Genomic DNA, 7,575 nt, shown 5'->3' with positions numbered 1-7,575 from the left:
TTTTTTCTGCCCTAACAGTTTAGATTATCACGTATTTTCCTGTATTATGCGTTGCGCTCCTTCACATCAGCAAATGCTTGAAGTTTTTCAACTCTTTTTATATATTCATATATTTGCGGACAGCCATGCTTGAGTGTGGCGTTGCCTGTTGGCTACATGAGAGGTAATAAAGTGTTTGTGTTTTTCTTAGTTTATTTTTTTTTTCAAAGGGATCCGTGCTGGCCAAAAATGCGGGCACATGGAGTGATGCGTTTTTGTAGTGTTTACATGGATGCTGTTTCTGATGCCTTAAAGCTACACTGTAAGAAATGTGTGTGAAATCACAAGTATTTTTATGGAAATTTTCTGTTCTCATACAGAGAATATCTGTTTTGCGCCCTTAACAGAAACACGTTCACGCAAAAGAAAGTAATTTTCTGTTCTTGGAGCCGCAACACCCCCATTTCACCGAACGGGTCACGTGAGCACCGCCGTTACACAAAAAAAGTGATCCGAAAAACCTTTGCCACCTTTCATCAATCACGTTACATATTTTAAGCGTCAAAAAGTTTCTATGTGTAATATTAGCGCGCAGAATGAGAAGCACTCCTATTTGCTGCGGTCCTGCATTCATCCATTGACGGCATGGACGTGATTCGCGGTGAGCTAGGATAATACCGTCGTGCTGTGTCCGTGATTTTCACCGATCAGACCGTTCGCACACAAGGTGAGTGGTGCACATTTTTACCGGCATGAACGATAGTTTGAGTGGGCGTGAGAACAGCACCAGGATGCGGCCACCTAATCCGCTCTGCTTCTTCGTCCAGGTTACGGCATGGGCTCTGTTCAGCAATGCCCCGCTATCGTCACCTACCCATGAGATCAGCAAGCTGCCCTGCCACTTCAACGACACGTGTGATGCCGCATGCCCGCAAGACCGGCACATTTTCATCGCCGTCCCTCCATCGCATGAAAGATCCAGATCAACAGCGACATCATTTGCTGCCTATATGAACAGCTGGCGGGCCCCCGGCGCCCTTAGTGGGCGTGAGAACAGCACCAGGATGCGGCCACCTAATCCGCTCTGCTTCTTCGTCCAGGTTACGGCATGGGCTCTGTTCAGCAATGCCCCGCTATCGTCACCTACCCATGAGATCAGCAAGCTGCCCTGCCACTTCAACGACACGTGTGATGCCGCATGCCCGCAAGACCGGCACATTTTCATCGCCATCCCTCCATCGCATGAAAGATCCAGATCAACAGCGACATCATTTGCTGCCTATATGAACAGCTGGCGGGCCCCCGGCGCCCTTAGTGGGCGTGAGAACAGCACCAGGATGCGGCCACCTAATCCGCTCTGCTTCTTCGTCCAGGTTACGGCATGGGCTCTGTTCAGCAATGCCCCGCTATCGTCACCTACCCATGAGATCAGCAAGCTGCCCTGCCACTTCAACGACACGTGTGATGCCGCATGCCCGCAAGACCGGCACATTTTCATCGCCGTCCCTCCATCGCATGAAAGATCCAGATCAACAGCGACATCATTTGCTGCCTATATGAACAGCTGGCGGGCCCCCGGCGCCCTTAGTGGGCGTGAGAACAGCACCAGGATGCGGCCACCTAATCCGCTCTGCTTCTTCGTCCAGGTTACGGCATGGGCTCTGTTCAGCAATGCCCCGCTATCGTCACCTACCCATGAGATCAGCCATCTGCCCTGCCACTTCAACGACACGTGTGATGCCGCATGCCCGCAAGACCGGCACATTTTCATCGCCGTCCCTCCATCGCATGAAAGATCCAGATCAACAGCGACATCATTTGCTGCCTATATGAACAGCTGGCGGGCCCCCGGCGCCCTTAGTGGGCGTGAGAACAGCACCAGGATGCGGCCACCTAATCCGCTCTGCTTCTTCGTCCAGGTTACGGCATGGGCTCTGTTCAGCAATGCCCCGCTATCGTCACCTACCCATGAGATCAGCAAGCTGCCCTGCCACTTCAACGACACGTGTGATGCCGCATGCCCGCAAGACCGGCACATTTTCATCGCCGTCCCTCCATCGCATGAAAGATCCAGATCAACAGCGACATCATTTGCTGCCTATATGAACAGCTGGCGGGCCCCCGGCGCCCTTAGTGGGCGTGAGAACAGCACCAGGATGCGGCCACCTAATCCGCTCTGCTTCTTCGTCCAGGTTACGGCATGGGCTCTGTTCAGCAATGCCCCGCTATCGTCACCTACCCATGAGATCAGCCATCTGCCCTGCCACTTCAACGACACGTGTGATGCCGCATGCCCGCAAGACCGGCACATTTTCATCGCCGTCCCTCCATCGCATGAAAGATCCAGATCAACAGCGACATCATTTGCTGCCTATATGAACAGCTGGCGGGCCCCCGGCGCCCTTAGTGGGCGTGAGAACAGCACCAGGATGCGGCCACCTAATCCGCTCTGCTTCTTCGTCCAGGTTACGGCATGGGCTCTGTTCAGCAATGCCCCGCTATCGTCACCTACCCATGAGATCAGCAAGCTGCCCTGCCACTTCAACGACACGTGTGATGCCGCATGCCCGCAAGACCGGCACATTTTCATCGCCGTCCCTCCATCGCATGAAAGATCCAGATCAACAGCGACATCATTTGCTGCCTATATGAACAGCTGGCGGGCCCCCGGCGCCCTTAGTGGGCGTGAGAACAGCACCAGGATGCGGCCACCTAATCCGCTCTGCTTCTTCGTCCAGGTTAGTTCTGTTACTTCCCTGTACGCTAAGAAATCAAATGATGTGTGCCTGTTGCTGTTCCCACGCCCGGGAGTTTTGCTTTGTGTGTTCAGTGAATGCTTTCATATTGTAAACCAGCTGCTAGCGTTGTCCGGGGACGTCGAGCTCAACACTGGGCCTAACACGAGGCATCAGGTACAGGATTCTCTTCCTGACGTCCAGTCTAAGCAGTTAGAAGATATGTTTGCAATACTAGAGACTTTGAACACACGAACTGCGAAAATGCAACTGGACCAAAAGGCTTTCATAAAGTCTATTGATGATCGTAAGAAGTCCCAGCTGAAGTTAGAAGAAAATTTGAGCGAAATGAACAAAAGATTAACTGACGTTGAGCGCAAAACTGTTACCATTGACGAAATCGAGAAGGAAGTACATCCTTTTCAGCAGTTGCCCAACTTTGTAGTGAAAACTCTCAGCTGCGCGCGCGCCTGTCTGAACTTGAAGACAGGCAGCGACGCGATAACCTTCTGTTCTATGGCATACCTGACACGCAATCAGAGTCCTGGGCTCAGTGAGAATAAAAGCTAGTCAAGGTTCTTTCATCCTGCTTGGAAATTCCGTCCTCTCAAATTTTGATCGATAGAGCGCACAGGCTCGGTGGGTTCGCATCGGAAAAATGTCGACCAAGCAGCAGCAGCAGCAGCAGCAGCAGCAGCAGCAGCAGCAGCAGCAGCAGCAGCAGCAGCAGCAGCAGCAGCAGCAGCAGCAGCAGCAGCAGCAGCAGCAGCAGCAGCAGCAGCAGCAGCAGCAGCAGCAGCAGCAGCAGCAGCAGCAGCAGCAGCAGCAGCAGCAGCAGCAGCAGCAGCAGCAGCAGCAGCAGCAGCAGCAGCAGCAGCAGCAGCAGCAGCAGCAGCAGCAGCAGCAGCAGCAGCAGCAGCAGCAGCAGCAGCAGCAGCAGCAGCAGCAGCAGCAGCAGCAGCAGCAGCAGCAGCAGCAGCAGCAGCAGCAGCAGCAGCAGCAGCAGCAGCAGCAGCAGCAGCAGCAGCAGCAGCAGCAGCAGCAGCAGCAGCAGCAGCAGCAGCAGCAGCAGCAGCAGCAGCAGCAGCAGCAGCAGCAGCAGCAGCAGCAGCAGCAGCAGCAGCAGCAGCAGCAGCAGCAGCAGCAGCAGCAGCAGCAGCAGCAGCAGCAGCAGCAGCAGCAGCAGCAGCAGCAGCAGCAGCAGCAGCAGCAGCAGCAGCAGCAGCAGCAGCAGCAGCAGCAGCAGCAGCAGCAGCAGCAGCAGCAGCAGCAGCAGCAGCAGCAGCAGCAGCAGCAGCAGCAGCAGCAGCAGCAGCAGCAGCAGCAGCAGCAGCAGCAGCAGCAGCAGCAGCAGCAGCAGCAGCAGCAGCAGCAGCAGCAGCAGCAGCAGCAGCAGCAGCAGCAGCAGCAGCAGCAGCAGCAGCAGCAGCAGCAGCAGCAGCAGCAGCAGCAGCAGCAGCAGCAGCAGCAGCAGCAGCAGCAGCAGCAGCAGCAGCAGCAGCAGCAGCAGCAGCAGCAGCAGCAGCAGCAGCAGCAGCAGCAGCAGCAGCAGCAGCAGCAGCAGCAGCAGCAGCAGCAGCAGCAGCAGCAGCAGCAGCAGCAGCAGCAGCAGCAGCAGCAGCAGCAGCAGCAGCAGCAGCAGCAGCAGCAGCAGCAGCAGCAGCAGCAGCAGCAGCAGCAGCAGCAGCAGCAGCAGCAGCAGCAGCAGCAGCAGCAGCAGCAGCAGCAGCAGCAGCAGCAGCAGCAGCAGCAGCAGCAGCAGCAGCAGCAGCAGCAGCAGCAGCAGCAGCAGCAGCAGCAGCAGCAGCAGCAGCAGCAGCAGCAGCAGCAGCAGCAGCAGCAGCAGCAGCAGCAGCAGCAGCAGCAGCAGCAGCAGCAGCAGCAGCAGCAGCAGCAGCAGCAGCAGCAGCAGCAGCAGCAGCAGCAGCAGCAGCAGCAGCAGCAGCAGCAGCAGCAGCAGCAGCAGCAGCAGCAGCAGCAGCAGCAGCAGCAGCAGCAGCAGCAGCAGCAGCAGCAGCAGCAGCAGCAGCAGCAGCAGCAGCAGCAGCAGCAGCAGCAGCAGCAGCAGCAGCAGCAGCAGCAGCAGCAGCAGCAGCAGCAGCAGCAGCAGCAGCAGCAGCAGCAGCAGCAGCAGCAGCAGCAGCAGCAGCAGCAGCAGCAGCAGCAGCAGCAGCAGCAGCAGCAGCAGCAGCAGCAGCAGCAGCAGCAGCAGCAGCAGCAGCAGCAGCAGCAGCAGCAGCAGCAGCAGCAGCAGCAGCAGCAGCAGCAGCAGCAGCAGCAGCAGCAGCAGCAGCAGCAGCAGCAGCAGCAGCAGCAGCAGCAGCAGCAGCAGCAGCAGCAGCAGCAGCAGCAGCAGCAGCAGCAGCAGCAGCAGCAGCAGCAGCAGCAGCAGCAGCAGCAGCAGCAGCAGCAGCAGCAGCAGCAGCAGCAGCAGCAGCAGCAGCAGCAGCAGCAGCAGCAGCAGCAGCAGCAGCAGCAGCAGCAGCAGCAGCAGCAGCAGCAGCAGCAGCAGCAGCAGCAGCAGCAGCAGCAGCAGCAGCAGCAGCAGCAGCAGCAGCAGCAGCAGCAGCAGCAGCAGCAGCAGCAGCAGCAGCAGCAGCAGCAGCAGCAGCAGCAGCAGCAGCAGCAGCAGCAGCAGCAGCAGCAGCAGCAGCAGCAGCAGCAGCAGCAGCAGCAGCAGCAGCAGCAGCAGCAGCAGCAGCAGCAGCAGCAGCAGCAGCAGCAGCAGCAGCAGCAGCAGCAGCAGCAGCAGCAGCAGCAGCAGCAGCAGCAGCAGCAGCAGCAGCAGCAGCAGCAGCAGCAGCAGCAGCAGCAGCAGCAGCAGCAGCAGCAGCAGCAGCAGCAGCAGCAGCAGCAGCAGCAGCAGCAGCAGCAGCAGCAGCAGCAGCAGCAGCAGCAGCAGCAGCAGCAGCAGCAGCAGCAGCAGCAGCAGCAGCAGCAGCAGCAGCAGCAGCAGCAGCAGCAGCAGCAGCAGCAGCAGCAGCAGCAGCAGCAGCAGCAGCAGCAGCAGCAGCAGCAGCAGCAGCAGCAGCAGCAGCAGCAGCAGCAGCAGCAGCAGCAGCAGCAGCAGCAGCAGCAGCAGCAGCAGCAGCAGCAGCAGCAGCAGCAGCAGCAGCAGCAGCAGCAGCAGCAGCAGCAGCAGCAGCAGCAGCAGCAGCAGCAGCAGCAGCAGCAGCAGCAGCAGCAGCAGCAGCAGCAGCAGCAGCAGCAGCAGCAGCAGCAGCAGCAGCAGCAGCAGCAGCAGCAGCAGCAGCAGCAGCAGCAGCAGCAGCAGCAGCAGCAGCAGCAGCAGCAGCAGCAGCAGCAGCAGCAGCAGCAGCAGCAGCAGCAGCAGCAGCAGCAGCAGCAGCAGCAGCAGCAGCAGCAGCAGCAGCAGCAGCAGCAGCAGCAGCAGCAGCAGCAGCAGCAGCAGCAGCAGCAGCAGCAGCAGCAGCAGCAGCAGCAGCAGCAGCAGCAGCAGCAGCAGCAGCAGCAGCAGCAGCAGCAGCAGCAGCAGCAGCAGCAGCAGCAGCAGCAGCAGCAGCAGCAGCAGCAGCAGCAGCAGCAGCAGCAGCAGCAGCAGCAGCAGCAGCAGCAGCAGCAGCAGCAGCAGCAGCAGCAGCAGCAGCAGCAGCAGCAGCAGCAGCAGCAGCAGCAGCAGCAGCAGCAGCAGCAGCAGCAGCAGCAGCAGCAGCAGCAGCAGCAGCAGCAGCAGCAGCAGCAGCAGCAGCAGCAGCAGCAGCAGCAGCAGCAGCAGCAGCAGCAGCAGCAGCAGCAGCAGCAGCAGCAGCAGCAGCAGCAGCAGCAGCAGCAGCAGCAGCAGCAGCAGCAGCAGCAGCAGCAGCAGCAGCAGCAGCAGCAGCAGCAGCAGCAGCAGCAGCAGCAGCAGCAGCAGCAGCAGCAGCAGCAGCAGCAGCAGCAGCAGCAGCAGCAGCAGCAGCAGCAGCAGCAGCAGCAGCAGCAGCAGCAGCAGCAGCAGCAGCAGCAGCAGCAGCAGCAGCAGCAGCAGCAGCAGCAGCAGCAGCAGCAGCAGCAGCAGCAGCAGCAGCAGCAGCAGCAGCAGCAGCAGCAGCAGCAGCAGCAGCAGCAGCAGCAGCAGCAGCAGCAGCAGCAGCAGCAGCAGCAGCAGCAGCAGCAGCAGCAGCAGCAGCAGCAGCAGCAGCAGCAGCAGCAGCAGCAGCAGCAGCAGCAGCAGCAGCAGCAGCAGCAGCAGCAGCAGCAGCAGCAGCAGCAGCAGCAGCAGCAGCAGCAGCAGCAGCGAGCGTTTCCCGTACACCGAGTGTGAACGCGCGTTCGAAACGCGCGCGAACGCCGCTCATGGACATTTCGGCGTCTGCGCTACGTGGTTGGCATCGTTCCCTTCTCCCAGCGCGTGACGACGGCGTGATCTCTCGGGAGTGAGTGAGTGCGTGAGTGCGTGCCGGACTTAGAATTAGGAATATATTTACCACAATCACGTCTGCTGTGCTGGGCCTTTGAGCCTTGGGCCAACAAACCTCTTCTCCCTTTTGACTCAGCGCATTCGAAGCAGTTAAGCGCAGCATCAGCAATTCATGCTTTAAAAATGCATTAAAGAAATCCTGCAACCACAAACTTTTTAGCTCAGACGCGCCGATTACAGCAGGCTGGTTACCCGCTGAACCTCTTATCCTCAGTGGCTGAGGCCTTGTTGAGAGTGTAAAAAAATAAAGAATAAGAGATAGGGTAGATTGCAGTCATTCCCTACGCACATGGGATCTCAAACGACTTAAGAAAGATAGGAAAAAGAGTAGAAATAGTTGTTTTATTTTCAGCTCCGGATCGCTTGTCAAGCCCCTGCAAGCGCGTTAATCAAATGGGTCGTGAGCACACAGGATGCACCATAAACCATCGCGATCGGTTC

General features: G+C 58.8%; 1 protein-coding gene and 1 pseudogene across 1 annotated transcript in view; both read left to right on the top strand.

Annotated features, from left to right (window-relative positions):
• LOC149328233 (uncharacterized) overlaps positions 1-7,575 on the top strand; it is a 230,728-nt gene that overhangs the window by 60,967 nt on the left and 162,186 nt on the right. The window lies entirely within an intron of this gene.
• LOC149328236 (uncharacterized) overlaps positions 2,259-7,575 on the top strand; it is a 42,006-nt pseudogene continuing 36,689 nt past the window's right edge.

Source organism: Amblyomma mixtum, chromosome 9, assembly GCF_055824585.1.
Source record: "Amblyomma mixtum isolate Tamu chromosome 9, ASM5582458v1, whole genome shotgun sequence".
Taxonomy (NCBI): Eukaryota; Metazoa; Arthropoda; class Arachnida; order Ixodida; family Ixodidae; genus Amblyomma; species Amblyomma mixtum.
The sequence above is the reverse complement of the archived record's forward strand: the minus strand, read 5'-3'. Positions and strand labels throughout refer to the sequence as shown.